The sequence below is a fragment of the Lepidothrix coronata genome, unplaced genomic scaffold (assembly GCF_001604755.1).
Source record: "Lepidothrix coronata isolate B3197 unplaced genomic scaffold, Lepidothrix_coronata-1.0 Scaffold35, whole genome shotgun sequence".
Lineage (NCBI taxonomy): Eukaryota > Metazoa > Chordata > Aves > Passeriformes > Pipridae > Lepidothrix > Lepidothrix coronata.
This window is the reverse complement of record NW_016690215.1, coordinates 4,319,905-4,338,854: the sequence shown is the minus strand read 5'-3', so window position 1 is coordinate 4,338,854 and position 18,950 is coordinate 4,319,905. Positions and strand designations below refer to the sequence as shown.

Here is an 18,950-nt window from a genome sequence, read left to right as displayed (position 1 = left end):
CGTAAAATGAAAATAAAGACACATCTGTCTTCTCCCAGAGTTCTGCATTGTGAAAGTAACTTCAATATGCAGTGAAAGGTATTCAGTTTGTGTTTAAAAACATACATTCACTTATTTTGGTTGATAGAATCACATGAAAAAATATCTTTGACTCGTGATACAAAGTCCCAAACAACATTCTAGGCAAATTTATATAGCTGAAGCTGAAAGCACCAATTCTGGTTTCATCACAGTTTACAGGCAGGGAAGTTTCTGAATGAAGAACATGCTGTCAGTTGGTATTACAACAAAAGTATTTTCTTTTTTTTCCACTCTTATTCTGGATCTTTTTCACTCAAATGTTTCACTCCATGAAATATCATATGTCTAAACCAAATTCACATCAGAAAATGCAAATTTCTTCCCCAGTCCTAAATCCTTGCTTTGTATTATTCTCCCATTGCAACATTTTCCAGAAAATTATCCTCTATACTATGCAATTTAAAAGGGTCATCTTTAATGTGCAATACCTTGATTGGTCAGGTCAACAAGACTTTTTAACTTAATGGACAATATGGCATAAAAGAGAAAAGGTTTTAGATTCCACCAAGTTTAAAATTAATGGGATTGATCACATGGTAGAGAAAACTTCATCATGTGTTGAGGAGAGGACAAGTAAAGCAGCTGTCGCTCACAGCTGGCTCTGGGACCTGTTCTCCAAGTGGGATGCTTCTGCAGAGGAGGCAACGAGACTGAAAACCTTTGTCTTTCATGACTGTGGTAAATGTTTGCTTGCCGCTTCAGGATCTTGATGTCCACATTTTTCCATAATTTACTTTACAGTGAAAAAGGTTAAGCTACCAGAGCTACTATTCTGTTACTGGAAAATAAGTGCTCGTAGTATGGGGCAGATTTTGGCAGGAGATGTGCCATTGGTGAATGAGTCCTGTGGACATTTTAGGCATTGTTCATCAGCTCACTCACTGGATTGCTGGACAGCTTGGGAAGACAACCAACCTGTCTGGTGACCTTCTTTCCTTTTTAGGTACAATAGGGTTAAAATCAAGCCCAAAATGCCCTACTCGGGAACCAAGTGACTACCCTCAGAAAAAAATGCCTGTTCGAGATGCTGATATAACAGATTTGGTTTGCCTGTCAGATGAATGAAAAAATAGCAACATTTGGTGAATGCAAAACACACTTTTTCCAGTTATTCTCACAAAATTACTCTATTTTTAATTGACCAAAATATTTTGTTCAACTCTTTTTTTCTATTTCTTTTTTTCCTTTTTTTTTTTTCCGGAAACATCTGCTTCATCTTCTATTTTTAAATGAAATGTGGGCAATTTTCAAAACAAAACAAGAAACAAGCAAGAAATATTTAATTTTAAAATGCTGAAACGAACTCAACCACCCTCCCTGTATAATTTAGATTCCATCTGAAAGTATCCACCTAACTCAGCAGGGTTAGGTTGCTCCAGCCACCAAAAATTGCCTTTTTTTAGTGAATAAACTATTCATCCAACATTTTTTGCTCTATTTCTATAGTTAGTTCTGCCAAGTCATGAGATGCTAAACCTCCCACTCACTGCTGATGCAGAACTAAATGCTGACTGCATTCAAGTCAGGAAAAGTATGGGAAACATTTATGATTTGTTTTTCCTTCAAAGATGAAGAGAAATTTTCTCCAAGTCTCTGAAGAAGATCAGGGGCTTAAGATTTTTACCAAGATGCTCAGAATGATCTCTGGGAAGGGGCCAGAAGGGGTGATCACAGGCATGCAACAAAACTTACTGATAGGGTTAATAGCTATTTTTGTTGTGCCAGCCCAAGATGCTGCAGATAAAGGACCTGTTTGTGAGTGATCACAGCTGCTGTTGTGCCAGTTCAACCCTACTCCCACTGAAGAAAAGCAAGCAAAATGCGCCCTACTTTCGGAGTGGGGCTGGCCCCCAAGAAACTGCAGGCATTATCCAACACTTTGTGAACCAATGCAGCACATGGCTAACATCTGATTCAGATGACACAGGACTGTGTTAAGGTACATCCTGCAGGATGTGATAAAGGGAGGACAGAGGAGTAACTGCACACCAGAGGCTGATATTTCTTTAAATTATATAACTATATTCTATATGACACATTACAAAAAAAAGGAGGAAACTTCGTCTTCCAGGTAAAGTAAAATCAATTTAGAAAGGCAATAAAATTTTTATTTTTAGCATGGGCAGTGTCGATTCACACATTTTGATCTTTCTTCTCAAATGGCATATTTCCACTTTTGAAAAACGTAATACCATAAATAAAAAATCAATTAGCAGATTGGTGAAGCTAAGATTGCTTGGTTTTTTTTTTTCCCAAGTCCATATGAAGTATTGGCATATTCATCATGTGTCATTTTTTGCAATCATAGTTGCCTTTTGTTTCCCATTCCTGGCAATTCATCCATTCTATATAGGAAATTTAAGGCAGGATGTACCATTTCCACTTCACTCTGCTTGAGCAGGGAGGTTGGACCAGATGACCCTTCCAACCTTACCCATTCTGTAATTCTGTGATTCAAAAGCCCTCAAATTCCTTAAAAATAGTATTTTTTAGACGTAAAAAATAAAATAAAATTCTGAGTGATAGCTTAATGCAGTTTTTCTAATCAAGCAGGTTACAGCTGAGAAAACAAAGGCTTTGCTTTGTACAGATAATGGTGCTGGTGCTCAGCCTAGGAGCAACCTGTGTGATTTTATTATGCACTGATAACACAGGGACAGGCTGAACTCTGCTACTGAGCATCAAGTAACACTAATTGAAATTGTAACCAGGGTCAAAAGCTCACTTTTGCACACCAATAGTCAACTATGTGTTGTATCACTTCTCGCTAGGATGACAGCAATGTGGAAATGACTCATATCTAGGCCAGGAGTTCAAGTCTAGCTCAGACCACTGCAGAAATAGTTAATAAGATACAGAAGGGAAATACTGAATTATTTGGAAACTGGAGGTTCTGGTGGCCCTGCACAAGAACTGTGTTGAGTTTATGCCTTGTAAACAAAGATCGGAACTAAGATTGAGCAGATCCTCATCAGGGTGCAAGATAGACTAGTTATTTCTATTTGATTGTCTCTTTTCAAGCCCTGTGAAAACAGATCAAAACTATAAAAAAAAAAAAAGGCGAAAAGGTGCAAACCTGTTTGTTCATCATTTATTAGGGCTTTGGCATGCACTGCTAACTTTTTCCATTGCCCTGATCCTGAAAAACACTGGGCAGGAACATGGTGGGGACACCACCACTTCTACTTGCTCAGCCACATCCTTGACACTATGTGTAAGTAGGAATTTGTGGTTCTTGTAACTCTCCAGCCTGATTGCTTCTCTCTGCTCTCTGGCTTAGCTGGCCAACAAATATGTTCTCCTCTGTTGTATTGCAGACTGAGAGGTAGCGAACCCTACCCCAATGTGATAGGCAGAGGTGGTATTTTGTCAGATTTCACAGAAGCCAGCAAGACCCACAGTCTGTGCTTGAGCTGTTTCAGAAATAAACCTGCAACACCAAACATTGACTTCTCCCTACTAGTATTCTGCACATCTCTGCTCTTTTCCTCGGTCTCATGTTTTGTCTTCTGTCTTCAAGAAACTGGTCTTGAATAAGAACCTACAACCATTTGATTATTTTTTTTTTCTCCTCCAAAACCAACCAGACTTCCAATAAAGCTCTTTACAGTCAAAGGGAGAAGAAATACTACTGTTCTTACAAAAACCCTATGGCTCTCTGTGCACACACAGCCCCCACAGGTTACTACAGCATCTCAATGTCCTACCAATTAATCCTTCAGATTTGGCTTGTGAATAAAGCAAGGCAGAAAAGCAAGCTCATATTGGCAGAAATAAAATAAATAATACCAGTAATTGTGACATTTCTTGTGTATGAACCGAAGAAAGTAATCAACAGGTTGGTGGAGCCATGGTGATCAGTTTACAAAGGTGACAAATAAGGATTGATGTCTCTGCTACAAGGAAGCAGCTTCTTATTGCTAAGTAATTGAAAGACATTTATCACACAGAAACACCCCCACATCCAACTGAGCTCAGTGCAAATTGAGAATTATATGTGGCTGCATTAAAGCATGGGCAAATAGACATATTGTCAGTCTTTGCAGATAGATGAAAATGTCAGTCTTGGGTCTCATTTACAACAGACGATTCTGGCTCTTCCTTCCCAGTGAAATTAACAGATAATATTTCTTTAATGCCATTAAATGCCCACTTGACTTCTTGTACTCTAAGTGGTAAATTCTTCAGTGGATGAGGGCTTGGATAAAGACAATCACCAAGGAGAAAAAACTGAGAAAGAAAGCCTGTTTCCCAGCAAGAACCACTGGCAGGATCTTGGAACAATATCATTAAATTCATAAACAGAGTCAAATACTGATACTTACCCAAGAAGCATTTATATTTAAGATTCATTTGAAACAAGAATCCAATGCGGTATTTACCTGACCACAGCCAGAGTGCCTACTTCTATAATGCCAGCTTTTCTGCCGTGATTACATTTTTCTGAGTATTTTGTTTGGTTTGGTTTTTTGTGGGGTTTTTTAATTTTTTTTTTGTTTTGTTTTTTTGGGTGTGTTTTTTTGCTTGTTTGTTTTGGTTTTTTTTGGGGGGGTGTTTGTTTGTTTTTTGGGGGTTTTGTTTGTTTTGTTTTGTTTTGCTTTGCTTTTTTAACTCAGCTTCAGGAAACCCTCTTTGTTTGAAGATCCAAAAGTCCTTTAGAGATCTCAGGTAAAAATTAATCTTCATTCAGCTCAGCCACAGCCATGCCAGGTTCAGTTATTACCTCTGCCACCCGGCTAGGAAGAATTGCACTAAATTGCATTATTCTTTGACCTTTGAAGAGTTAACTGACTCAGTGCATGACTGTTATCAAATAACAAGTCAGGATTTTATTTTTGTAGGAACAAATCTCTTCCTTCCAAGTAAAGCAGGTAAGAATCAAAGAACTGACATATGGCATCGTAGCTACCATGAGCAATACCAAGAACATTTACACCTATATATACATATTTAGGTATTATTTCTCCGTTGAATAGCATAAAAAAATGTGTTAAATCTCAGGTGACTGCAGAACATTCTACATCATCATCTCTGTGCTGTATTTCCTATTGTAGTCAAAACTAAGTGAACCATTAAAAGTGATCCAATTCACTGAACCAAAAAACAAAAACCTAAAATTAGAAAAGGATGCCTAGGGCAAAATGATTTTTTTTTCTTTCACTTTTGGTCTCTGCTCTTTGTGAATAGAGAGTTGATTTTCTAATTCTTCCCCAAGATTATACTCCTAAATTCTGGATTTCTTACGACTTTTAGCAATGTAAATGGGTGGGAAAAGGCATTTGTTTATTTTTATGACTGCCAGTCTCTCTGGATTAGAGATGGGTAAATCAAATTAATCCTTTGGTCAGAGAAAACTGTCTTATCAATAATAAATCTAACATTAGACTAAAAAAACTTAGAATGGGATGGTTCATTACATTACTCAGTATCTCCATATGCTTCTTTCTTGACTATTACTTGATCAGTTACTATTCCTGAGCCACTTGTCATTCTTAATGATTCTTCTGGCTCTGGATTCTGAATTGCTTCTTTCATCTAACCAAACAGTAAGGAGAAAAAATGTTTTATTTGTGGATAATTTAAGCAATATGTAACTAACAGTAATGGCACAATAAATACAACTTCACATACAGTCCATCAAATTATTCTATCTTTGGGGGAAAAAAAAGTTTTAAAATGAAAAATAAAAACATTCATAAAAACAGATCCCAAAGCTGACATCAAAGAAAACACAGGCGCTGGCAGGAAAACATGGTCGAATTCCAATTGTAAGTGTGAGTGAGTCACATTTCATGTATAGCAAAGCACTTAAGAAAATGCAGAATTGAAAGAGGATGTACAGTGGGAATAATAGAATATGACAAAGGTGAAAATGTACGTAGAAAGAAATTGATGGTCTGAATATTAATAAACAGAAAGAAAGAAAATGGGATAAAGAGGTAGGTTAAAGGAAAGGAAATGGAATTCAAATGAAGGGGACAGAACAGCAGCATTTAACAAGACTCATACAAAGATTTATTTTTTTAATTTAACTGAATCAGTTTCCATATTCTAAAGGGATCAGAGCTGCCATATTAAAGTAAATGTACCTATCACATATCCAAATTAGCTCGAGCCTGTAGGCTCAGGACCTGGATCAATGCTGCAGGGGGTGAAGCGCAGGTTGCAGGCCCAGACCTCTGTTTTGTGGAAGGTCACCTCTCTTGGGACAGTGTAGAAAGCCAAGTGATTCATACTTTCCCCCGGACTCTTCCAACCAAGCACCTGCCTGACCCACTCTGTGGGTCCCACTAACCACCTACAGACCATCACTCTGCACCACTTCTTTTGAAGAAAACACCTGGGTCTGGGGGCTCCTGGGTGCACCAGGCTTTGTAGTAGAAGCAGACCTGAACAGCCACTTGGAAGCTACTGGCACAAACCTACTTCCCTGATTTTCCTGTTCCCATTCTTGGAAATGTAATGATCCTTTTGTTCTCTTTTCCAAAGTCAGGTAGTACTTCATAATCAAGATCTCCATGTCCTTTCTAAACAGAGATATCTGACCAATTCACATTGTTAACTGAATTATGTTTTCAATCCCTTTGTGGAAGACCAGCCCAAAAACAACAAAGCAGAAAAACTCAGCATAAGAACACCCCATTGTAGGCTCCCTTTAGAGTTCATGTGGAACCACCAGGAACACCTGCAAGGACTCACGAGACTACTCAAGCACAGAAGAGACAGTCACCTTTCATGCTCATTTTCAGCTGCAGATTTTGATTATTTGTAATACCTTGATGATGGGCTGCTGCACAACTGTCTCCTTGGCAATTCAAGAGAAAAAAAGAAAATCATGTTCATTTATAGTAAAAATTAGGCTTCCCAAATTCTGAGCCTTTGCTTCCAAGAAGTCTTTTACTAAGGTTTCGTTTGCAGCTCTGGTGTTTTTCACATAATTTCATTTTCACCTGAGCTGTAAATCAAAGACCTTTCTGAATCCTACTGTAATGTTAAATTGTCTCCAGGACTTTTTCACTAAGAGCTTTGTTCTAAACAGTGTCATCACACAACCAGGCTGAGTGAAGTCACTTTCAGTCACAATAGTTAGGAATCTAGTGCAAATATATAATAAAAGCAATAACTAATAACACCATCGCTTCTCACTGACAGATGTTTGTGCAGAAGTCTTTTAGCCATGCAGCCTTGTGTTTGGGGCACACCTATATTCCCTTCTCAGCTTAACATTGAGCTTTCACATAACAGAAGAATCCTTTTCTGAGGGTTATTTGATTGCTTAGCCTAAAGGCCAATGTTTACTCCTCCTATAAACTGCTCTTTTCTCCTTATCCACTTTCTCAAGCCACGGTTACTATATTTGTTCTGTGCTGTCTGCAGCTGTAGTTAAATCATCCAGTGCCTCTCCAAGGAGCCACTATGCACTAGCAGTGCCCACAACACTCTTGGTACCAGTGACAGAAGCAGTCTAGAGTGCAGATGGAGAGATATTTGAAGGGTCATCCAGGCACCTCTCAGAAAGGCTGCTTGAGGGCCCTGAAGGTTCAAAGCACTGCAGCACAAGTAAAGGGAATGGTTTTCATGTCAGTCTGATACCACGTGCTCAAGACTTGTTGAAGTGTGTTGCCCCATGGCAAGCAAAAGCTTGCTGGCAGAATGACTTCATGACACTGACAGATGAATGTTCACCTTACAAAAAGGCTGGAGAAAACCTGGAGGGAGCTAACAATCCTAGAGGGAGTTACTGAGGATATCACCACTGCTTATTGAACATTCACAGTGAAGATTGCTCATCTATGCAGGAAGTAGGGAATAAATCACTCCTGGTTCTCTTATTTCTAGTTGCAAATGTATAAGCTTTTGCATATGAGATATTGGGTTATACCATTTCTGCAACCATGGCTTTATAATTGATTGTATTTCTTTACTTCTTTACTTGTCTTTGTGTGTATGTATATGTGTGTTCCTAGTTCATGTCACTTGTTGTGTCTGTAAAACAGTAAATAGGTGAGGTGGAACCACCTACAAGGAGCGGAGACTTCTTCACCCTCGGGGAACTGCTTGTCCTGCTCAGATGGAGAAAGTTCAAAAGCCTTGATATGGGATCTGGAGAAACTATGCTAAGGCAAATGCTTCAGAGAGTAGTTCTGGAAGCCCAGAAGGCACCAAACTGAGTTTTCTTCCACTTAAAATCATTGGGATGGCTGGAATTGAGGACACAGTAGGTGGCAGGAGGGTTGTGTATGAACTTTTGCATTCCTGCTTAGTCTTATAAAGTTTCTCTGACCTCTGTTTATTAAAAAAAAAAAAAAAAAAAAAAAAAAAAGAAAACTTTCTTGTTTTATTCATATTCTGATGAAACATGGGTAATTTTTAAGTTTAGCTAAAACTTTTAATCTCTTGAGGCATCACACTATGAGAAGAAGATAAAGGCACACCCACTTCAAAGCTCTGGCTGATACCAAGTCTTGACACAGGCACCATTTCACAAAACAAAGAAACTGGGCCTTTCAACCACTGCCCAGCCATTCACTCACGTGTCCCACACAGAGTCTGTGGGCGTTTCCTCTGATGCTCCTCTCTGTACTCCCAGGGCTTCCAAGCAAGAAGCAAAAGCAGACTTGTTCACCAAGAGCATAATTTAAAGCTGCCCTACCATGTCCTTGAAAAGGAGCAGCCATGTAGAGCCCAGGGATTGTTCCTCTTGCAAAGTCACAGGCCTGGGTGTCCCAGAGCCTGTTCTGCTTTCCCTCTGATGGCAGGGGCACCTGGCACAGGTCCTGCATGAGCCCAAATTCCCCAGGTTGGGCTCAGCACATGTCAGAGACGGGAGAGAAAGGGAACAGCTTTCCTGGCTTTCAGGCAACTCTGACATTCTCAGATGACTCGTGTAACTTAAAAGAAGCTGCAAAACTGAGTCAGCCTACGCAAGAGAAGAAAACAGCCTATATATAAATAACAACCTATATAACGTTCCCCCTGTCAGTTCCATAAGTAGCTAGAGAAGAACAAAGCTTTGAAGTGAGTCATGTTAACATCCCCCACACCCCCCAGTCCCTCTCTCTATCTCTCTCTGTTTCTAACTCTGAAAGTTCTGAGGAAGCTCAGAAAACACATTGGTCAGAATTTTAAATCATGATGATCAGGGTCAAATTATAACTCTTTCAGGAGATGTTAATGAACTGCCTAAGCCAGGAATTCTATTTGCATAATTGGGAATGAACATATATCTTTCTCAAATCATTTTGTAGGCATTTGCCTTACTGGTAAGTCTAGGGTAGTAATAGTTCACCTCCAGCTTTCTTTCAAGCACTAAATATTCTTGCAACATTGGTCTACTCCTGCTACTAGCTGAAATGTAGAAATGCACACCTACATCTTTTATAACTATGGGATCATTACAAGCTCCATTTACATTATGACTCAGCAGAATCAGCACATATTACACAAATTTGACACCTGTTAGACCAAAAGTCTGCTAGTCCTTTATAGAAGACCAGATTATGCTGCTGTATTACCCAGTATTCACGTTCAGCATAAATATATGTATCTTTTGAAAAATCCCTACCTCCTAGAACCTCTGACCCCACTATCAAGCTTCTGTAGAGAGTGACACATGGCTAGAAATACAGAGAGACATACTTCATATTATATTAACAGCTATCTTTCTCTTTGATAAGTTATTAATAGATGTAAGAAATTTCAGTTACACTTGCTCTATCATTATTTATTTGAGCTGTGGGGAAGTACTTGCCTGACTGGTGAACCCTGCTATATGTTTCCCACATGAACTGACATTCATTCACTTGTTGTTATGTTGGAGATAGAAAATCAAACAAACAAATCAAAAAATCAGAGAACTATACTATGTGAACCAGTACATGTTAGCAGAGAGTAGACTGCATCTAATGAGACTCAAAGATTCCCAAAAAGATCTCGGTATTTCTCTGCCTCTTTCTCCTGAAAGACCTTAAAGAAGAGTCTTAAGCTAATCCACCTGCTTCTCAATGAGTATGTGCAATGTAGGGAAATATTCTTACCTCCATTTTAACAATAGGGAAATTAAGGTGTACGTATAGTAAGCAAATTGCCCAGGTCTTCAAGAGGAGCCAGTGTAAGAGCTCTGAATGAAATCTTAATCTTTTGGTTATCCCATCCATGTTGTAGAGCTCAGATCATCTTTCCCATATGGCTGTGAGAAGGATCCACTTTGCTGACTGTTCCACAGAACTGCCTAAATCCACAAGAATTTTCCTGGGGAGGCTCTGCATCACCACCACACTACAAATGGAATTGTGTAAAAAACGCACATCTGTATCACTGTCAGACACATCAGGAGGAGAACGGGAGACAGACAGGGAAAAAGTGTGCAGTAATAATATCCATTCCTTCTTATCTGTTACTGTCAACTTGGTTTTGGACATAGTAAAAAGTACTGAAGAGAAATTAAAAGAGATTTCTTTTTTTTTTCGGTGTAGGTTATACTCATAGTTACGTGAGGGAAGGCAGGGGAGATGTTCCAGCATATGCAACTGCAAGAGAGACGTTCCTTAAGTTGTCAATACAATGTCTATTTTGTAAACATATTTGTCAAGTTTGCAACACTTACTCTGCCTAAAGGGTACCTTGAATCTAAAGCTATTCCAGCAACCATGACTTTGATTGACTGCACATCAGGAAGCTTAAGCATAGAAAACTCCTACACAAAACCCCTTTAAAGTATGGAAATTAAAATTTAAAGGGTGCTGCTTTAACATGCTTTGTGTGCCAGAGCAGCCACAGCCCCAGTTTCAAATGTAGGGGCAGCAAGGAGGAGGGGCAGCACATCCATTCAGTCCTACTCACACAGGACATGTAATAGGCACAAACACTGCATGAAGTGGTGTTAAGGTGGGAGGGGAGCAAAGGAACAGAGCCTACGGAGCCTCCTGTTTCTAACAAATCCACATCTGTTAGGTGCCAACTTAACTCCAGAAGAGCACAGTAAAAGCCACAAGCAGGATCTGGTTCTCCAACAAATATGCTCACCATATCCCTTTCATGCACATCCCATCAAAATCCATCATTGCCATTCAGTTTATATTAATATGCTTTTAACAGAGGAAGAAGGGGTGCACACAACATCCTCAGACAAAAGCTTGTTATCTTTAATGAATATCTTCAGAGTTGTACAGCACGTTTGGCAGCAGCCATTCCTGTGCTGGATGGTGTCCAGAGATGATCTGCTGAGCTCTTGGGGAGCTCTCTGCATTCTTATCTGAGGGTTGTTATTTTTTGAGTACTCCTCAATATATCTTCAGGAAGGCTGCTCCTGTTGGCATTGGTGTTGCAATGCAGCAGGTGCACTGGTACTGATTTTCCATTGCCAGAATAGAACCTCACAATCTCAATCCTGAGGAAAATGTCCCACTTTTACAGTGCAGGTGAATTCTCATGGCTGCATTATGTCCAATGGCCTGTAAGGTAATTTGCTGTATGTTCTTTCTTTCAGCTTGTCTCAAGCAATGTTCCCCTCTTGGCCTTAACAATCCAGTTCTCCCAGGTACTTACTGTTTTCTTTTCCAGCCAATAGCTGTACAGAGGGATAACAATTAACCGGAGGAGAGTGTTTATTTCATCTTTCCTCTCTATCCAATCCCTTTGATCACAGATGCAGAAAAGATCTAAGTGCTTAAGTCTAAACACTTTGACCTCATTCACCTGCTGCTTAACTCTAGGGATAACTTGAGTTCAGTAGGTCCTTCATTATTTAACTTCAACGTTTTCTCATGCCCAGAATCTCTCCTTCTATGTGCAAGGAGGTATCTAGCTACAGCCTAGGTCCAAACATGACTCAGGAGCTACAACGAGAATATACAAGAGTTTATTCAGAGTCCACCAAGCACACACTAATAGCCTTGGGTCTTTAAAAAATGCCTCGGTATCTGCAGGAATAGTAAAACAAAATCATGCCAATCTTTCCACTGGAAGCTTTGTGGTACTGGCACTCAACAAGGAAGAAGGAAATATACCTTCATTGCCTTCCCAAGCCTGATAGGATATCACTGCATCTCTTGTACCTCCCACAGTAGGTATAGCAGGCCACAAGCAGGGCTGGGAAGAGAAAGGGTTTTCAAGGTTGAATGGGAGCTGTTCTGCTGCACAGAAAGGAATGCAAGATTCCTGAATTTTGTTGAAAGGAAGAGAAGAAAAGGAGATATGCCTTAGACATCTCTTCTATGTCGTCAGTCACTGGCTAGAAGGAAGAAGCACTTTAGTCGACTGGTAAGTTATTTGCGCTCTGTCCAATTAATCAATAACAGTACTTTGCTTTCCAAGGAACAGTCCTCAGCTATGTAAATGATGGGGGAAGATTTCAGCTCACCGTTTGAACAGATAGGCAGCTCCAGGGTAGACTTCAACCCATCTGCTTTAGATGTTGATTGGCCATAAGCATGATTTGGCCCTCTGGAAGCATCAATTCTTGCCCATTGAAAAGAGCATTATGATAAAGGATACCTGCTCACCAAATCGATTTGAAAAACCAGGTCAGGCATTCGAAAGGGGAGGAAAGGGAGGACAGATATATAGGGGAGAAGAATCTAAACAAGTTAACTTGGGGTTCAATTCAGAAAATAAAAACGATAGGGTTCTCTAACTCATTCTGCTCTCCTTGCTGTGAACAGCTTCACAACGGGAAGAGAAGTTCCTGCGTTTTATACCGGTTTGTCTATTTATCTCCAAGGCTTAACAGAGACAAACATTATTAAAACACAGTTTGGAAGGGACTTTCAACACTGCCATTTATTTTAAATATTATTGTTTAATCACCGATTTCCCTCTGGTAATTATGCTATCTTTAGGTTTTAGAGTTTTTTAATCGGTGTTTTCCTGTGGCTTGGGTGCGATTCCTGCAGAAGCCTTGTAATAACCAAATAAGTAGGACAGCCTAATCTAATAATTTGTGCATGCATATGATGTTCAGGGGGATTATTAAAGTTATTTTCTCACTAAAATGTTATCAGCTTAGAAAGCCGAGCTGTTCCAGGCCGATGGTTTTTTATTGCAAAAATGTTTAATACTGTTGTATGCACCAGACTGCAGTTTCACATGCTAATGCCATTTATTCCATTGATTTTGACTTTTGAAAGGAACCTTGCTGGTCCCTAATTTTTGCTTAAAAATATCCAAACAACCAAACCAATTTGGCTCAAACGGCAAATATTTTCTGAAACTAAAAACTGGAGTATTTGTTTAGACTAAAAGGTTTGGATATGCTTTAGTTTGACAGGACTTGTTATTAGCTTAGGAGATGAGGCCTTGAGAATTTTCTTCCGTTTTATTAGCATTTTATTTCAGGCCCCCAGCACAACTAATTTAAATGGTTCCAGGGGTAGAACATAATCAATTTTGCACATCAAGATGGAAGTCTGTCCCTTAGTACTAATTGCCATGCAGGTAAAAACAGTGGTAATAAAAAAAAAAAAGACAAAAGAAAAAAAATTAAACAGCATGAATGCAAATAGCATTACTCAGACTTTTTTGTTCTGCTGGAGTAGTCTAAATTTCAAAGCCACCTCCCACACACATACTTATATATAACATTTAGAAATACAATACTTCCTCAGATGTGGCATTCATTGTCATACAGTTTGTTCCTAGATATGTAGTATTTTGCTACAGAAAGCAAAGCTACATCAGTGTTTTTCTGCTCTCATGATTCATTCTGGATGCTGAAAGAAAGACCTGGTATACAATGAAACAGGAGCACAAGCAAAGGGAAAGAGATAAAAATATGGGCAGACAAATGTCAAATATTATTCAGTTGCTTGGGCCATGATATGCACAATATGTCATGACTCTGCAGTTGTACATGCCTCATATTTCTCATGTGAATGATAATTCTTCTTAGTGTAATTGTAGCAAATATAGGTATACTGCATTTAATTGTATCCATTATCCTTTCAGTGAATTATCTCAAGAACTTTTTTTTAAGTTTCAGAACCTGCGCTATGAAGGCTTTGTTTAATCAGCTAGAGAGACCATAGCACCAAACTGTGACAAGCCTTACTTAGATTCTCTAAGGAGACAAAGGCTTAACCTGCTGTTCATATATTATTGTTACTTAGCTTTGATTACTGCAGAAATGATTACTGCAGAAAAGTTCAAATAAAACATTGCTTTCTAATGTTTAGTTGCAGCTGAATGTTGGTCCATTTTTCAAGAGCATTTGTTTAAGAAAGTCTTTTGTTAAACAGGGTCACTAGCAGGTGTAGTAGGGAAAAATGAAGACATTGTCAGGTCCCCAGGGGCTTCAGCAAGGCTTTGTTGCCCTGACCAATCTCACTCAAGCCCCCAGCCAAGCCTCCTCTGTCTGTTGGCCCGGGAGTATCCTGGTTTGGGCTATGTCACACACAGGCTGTGCTCAGCCAGGTCTCCTGCATGGACCTTTAACCTGTGCTAAAGTTAGCCCTACCTGGCCTCCAACTGTCCTCACTGACTGCCTGAGCTTGCTAGATCAACCCTAGTTGGATTTGGGATCTCTCTTCCTTGCCTCCAGCTCTACTGCTATTCCTGGTTGCATCCCAGCCTTTGCTCATCACCTCATCATGAATGTCAGTGGATCACATCATTGTTATCATCCCAGCCCTGCCCTGATCCCGCGGGTCAGTGCCCTGGCCTCATCTGTGCTGCAGATGCCTTTGGTCCCTGGCTTGCTCTCCCTCGTGAAGCAGCTCAGCTTATGCTGCTCCCTGACAGATATCATTTGGCTATCATTGCCATTATCACCCTAATTTATGATTACTTCACTTTTTGTAAAGAACAAAGTGCAAAATTCTACCTGCTTTACTGCATTAAGAGTTGACTTGGTTTTGGTAAGTTTGCCTTATCAGAGAAACCAGTAGATGAGTGGCTTTTTTGGGATTTTAGCAAAGCTTTTGATACTGTCTCTCACAGTATCCTTCTGGATAAATTGTCTAGTGTGCAGCCAGACAAGTCCATAATACGGTGGATGAGCAATTGGCTTACAGGTTAGGCTTAAAGGGTTCCTGTAAATAGGGTTACATCAGACTGATGGCCAGTCACCAGTGGGGTTCCCCAGGGTTCAGCTGTAGGACCAGTGCTCTTGAATGTTTTTATAAATTATCTGGATGCAGGAATCAAATGTCCATTAAGTAAGTTTACCAATGATATTAAACCAGGAGGAGCTGCGGACTCTCTGGAGAGTAGACAGGCCTTAGAGAGAGAGAGGGATAGACTAGAGAGCAGAGCAATCACCAGCCATATGAAATTTAACAAAAGCAAGTGCCAGATTCTGCACCTGGGACAGGGTGCAGAATAACCCTGGTTATAGATACAAGCTGGGGGATGAGAGGCTTGAGAGCAGCATCATGGAAAGAGATCTGGGGGTTTGAGTTGATGGCAAGTTGAATCGAGTCAACAATGTGCCCCGGCAGTCAAAAGGGTTAACCATGTCATGGGGTGAATCAAGCACAGCATCATCACCTGGTTGAAGGAGGTGACTGTCCCACTCTACACTGAACTGTTCCAGCTCCACCTCAATTACTGTGTGCAGTTTGGGGCACCTCAATACAAGAAGGGCATCAAAGCTCAGAGGAGGGCAACCAAGATGGTGAAGGGTCTAGAGGGGAGCTCGAGGAAGAGCAGCTGAGGTCACTTGGTTTATTCAGTTTGGAGAAGAGAAAGCTGATTGGGGACCAACATCATTGTGATCTAAGAGCTTCCTCAAGGGGGAAGCAGAGGCAAAGGTGCTGATCTCCTCTTCTGGTCACCAGCAGTAGGACACCAGGAAATGATATGAAACTGTGTTAGGGGAAGTTCAGATTGGACATTAGGAAAAGGTCCTTCACTGAGACTGCAGTCAAGCACAGGAACAGGCTTCTCAGGGAAGCGGTCACAATGCCAAGCCTGTCAGAATGCAAAGAGCATCTGGACAATGCTTTTAGTCACATGGTTTAGTTTTAGGTAGTCCTGTAAGGAGCAGGGAGTTAACCTTGATGATTCTTATGAGTTCCTTTCAACTTAAAATATTCTATGATTATGCAAAATTAAGAATAAATATTATTATTGAGAATATCTTTTTCTGACTAGAAGTCTGTCAAAAAACAACATTTAGTGTGTAAGAGTAGTTTTCTAGCAGAAGTATGAAAGCTACAAAGTTTTCAAATAAAGATTATAGTGATCCTGGGAAATCTCAAGTCCACTGAAAACCTAGTTTTGGTCTCAAATATATATATATGATTTTGTTTTAACTTATCAAACCTGATGAGAAAAGACACAAAGGTAATAAATATATAATTCATGACAGGATGGTTAACAGCTGCTGATGCAAAATTATAGAGCTTCAAGCTTCCCTCTTTAGGTTTGGCAAAAATATCAGACTTCACAGGACCTACAGCACAGCAAATGTTTTACAAAGAAACAACTCAACTAGTCCCCTCAGATTTTTGTCCTGCTGGGGCTTCTGGTAATGCATCTGCATTTCTAGAGTTGTCTCTGGCCCTTCTTCATAGGTAAGAATGAGTAGGACAGAGAGCTTCTTTGGGGAAATTTCTGACTTATTCTCCACATATGCCCTTGCTTTCTCTGTCTGCAAACAGTGAGTGAATGGCTCCTTCCTCCCTCCCAGAAAGCACAGTATTCTTCACTTCTAATCTTCCTTTTCTTTTTTTTCTTTCTTACAGAACACTTTTTTTTTTTATTTTAATAATCCAGAACAAACACTTGGAAATTAAAACGCGAAAGTAGTTTTTCAATTGTAGAAATTTTATCCTAGTCTTTCATGCTATTTTAGCAAATTCTGTCTTCAAATTATGATCTATTGGCTACACAGATTCATATATTAGTATGCTCAAAACAATGATATTGAAATCATCAGCACAATTAGTTGGGTTTTGTGGATTTTGAGATGGATTGCATTGCAGTCAGAATGAAATTCAAAAGAAGAAAAAAAAGATAGACAGGGTGATATGATTTTGATCCCCTAATATTAAACATACAAGGAGCAGTGATGAACATTTATACCATTTTTAACACATAGAAAGGATGAACATTTATTTTATATATACACATGTAATGTGAAATCATTGCTTTTATTGGGCAGTTCAACTATATCACAGAAGAGGAATGTCAGCAATTCGTTAAGAATATGAGTATCAACTTTCCAAAAGTAGTCATAGGTCATGAATCTGGGGTAGAATATAAGAAGTTCCAAAATAGGGCTATTTTCAAACCTTATTTCTGTTTTCCAGTGACTTTATGGTCAAAGACATTTCTACTGCCAGACAGAAACTTCTTTTTTTTTTTTACTTCTTTACTGAGCTCCTGCACAGCAGAGATTTTCCCCTTAACTCCTGTGAGCCTGACACAAATAACGAGTGAAAAGATGCCTTAACTGCAACTTCGAACAATCTGGTCTAGCTTCTTTACCTGATCTTACATTTTTCTGGCTGACTGAATTTCACTTTTGATCAATGCCACCATCATTTCTAGGCTCATCATTTACAAGTAATGGAAGAACCTCCTCTCTCAATTTCTATCCTTAAGCAATGGCATGATATCCATGATTTTTGGGTACTGAGTGTTTTGTACAAGACTACAGACGACTACACTGAGAAATCCAACATAATATACACATCACTTCCTTTGTCCCACTAAGACAAGTGAAACAATATAATGCTACACTGGCATCTGAGGAAGCCTGGTGCTATGGTAACCTCCCTCATGAGGCATCCCTAGGAAGCCCCTTATCTGCAGCAAATGGGAATCAACTAAAGTCTCCAGCAACACACAGTCTCCACATAAACATTCATTGAATCCTTGAGTCAGTGCCCAGCTGCACTGCAGGACTTCAGCTTCACAGTTCACAAGCTTCAAAATGAAACATGTGGCTAAATTTGGGCAAAGGAGGAATACTCAGAACCCGACAGGACAGATTCTAACAAAGCTAGCAAGGTGACTTCTGACGAGTGGAACTCCAGTCTTCCCTACATTATTATTTTACATGCTTTCAATAAGTAATGCCATTCTGAGAATTTTAATTCACAGTTGCATATGTATATGCAACTTCAAACCATTATATTTTCCCTGTAAAACATGTAATTTCTCTGCCAAAAGGAGATATGAAGGGCTTTTAATCTATATTTGGCCATCATGAGAACATGCTAAAACCTCTAATCACATCTTGTGTTTTACCAGCACCATAGGTGAAGAGATGCTGTTTAACTTTTCCCAGCCTCCAGCTGGCTTCTTCCCGTTCAAATGCTGCATTTATGGATAATGACCTATGCAGCGACCAGAAAGCTTTGGTCTACTTTGTATTCCTTGCCCTGAGATACACATGGATGGGGATATAGAAGCCACCTGTGCCTTGGAGACATAGGAACTGACCATGTGTGTATGGACAGCTTGACCATTCCCAAGCTTGCCCCAAAAAAGTCAAATTCCTGAGCCCATCCTCAAAGGTCTTCTGTTCTCTACCAAACTGAAGTCCAATGCTTAGCTCTGATGCACTGGAAGGACAGTTCAGCACTGCAGACTGAGGTGCTGCTTTGTGCTTCAGGGTGTAAACAGTAGTCAGGGAACATAGTCTGAGCAGGAGTACACCCTGTCTTCCCCATTTACATGAAAATCAAGCAGAAGGACAAACATAATTCACCTCTCACAAGCAGCAAATACACATTTCACCCATTTTTCTGTCACTCAGAGCCAAGGACCAGGTGCTTATAAACCATGATCCTGTAAACACTTCATCCCTGAAGGTGCAGCTAGGACCAGGCAGTGTGTTAAACTGCTTGGAAAATCCCCTTCCAGCCCAGGTCTACTAGGCATGGTGAGTGCAAGCCCTTACAAAATGTCACAGTTTCACATCA

At 39.8% G+C, this 18,950-nt stretch overlaps 1 protein-coding gene and 1 long non-coding RNA gene across 7 annotated transcripts in view; one reads left to right on the top strand and one right to left on the bottom strand.

The window, feature by feature from the left end:
• Positions 1-8,307, top strand: part of LOC108496026 — a 70,604-nt gene extending 62,297 nt beyond the window's left edge. The window contains exon 3 of the long non-coding RNA XR_001874291.1: positions 8,049-8,307. This is a non-coding gene — a long non-coding RNA (uncharacterized LOC108496026). The remainder of the gene's footprint in view (positions 1-8,048) is intronic.
• GLRA2 (glycine receptor alpha 2) overlaps positions 1-18,950 on the bottom strand; it is a 129,620-nt gene that overhangs the window by 31,301 nt on the left and 79,369 nt on the right. The window lies entirely within an intron of this gene.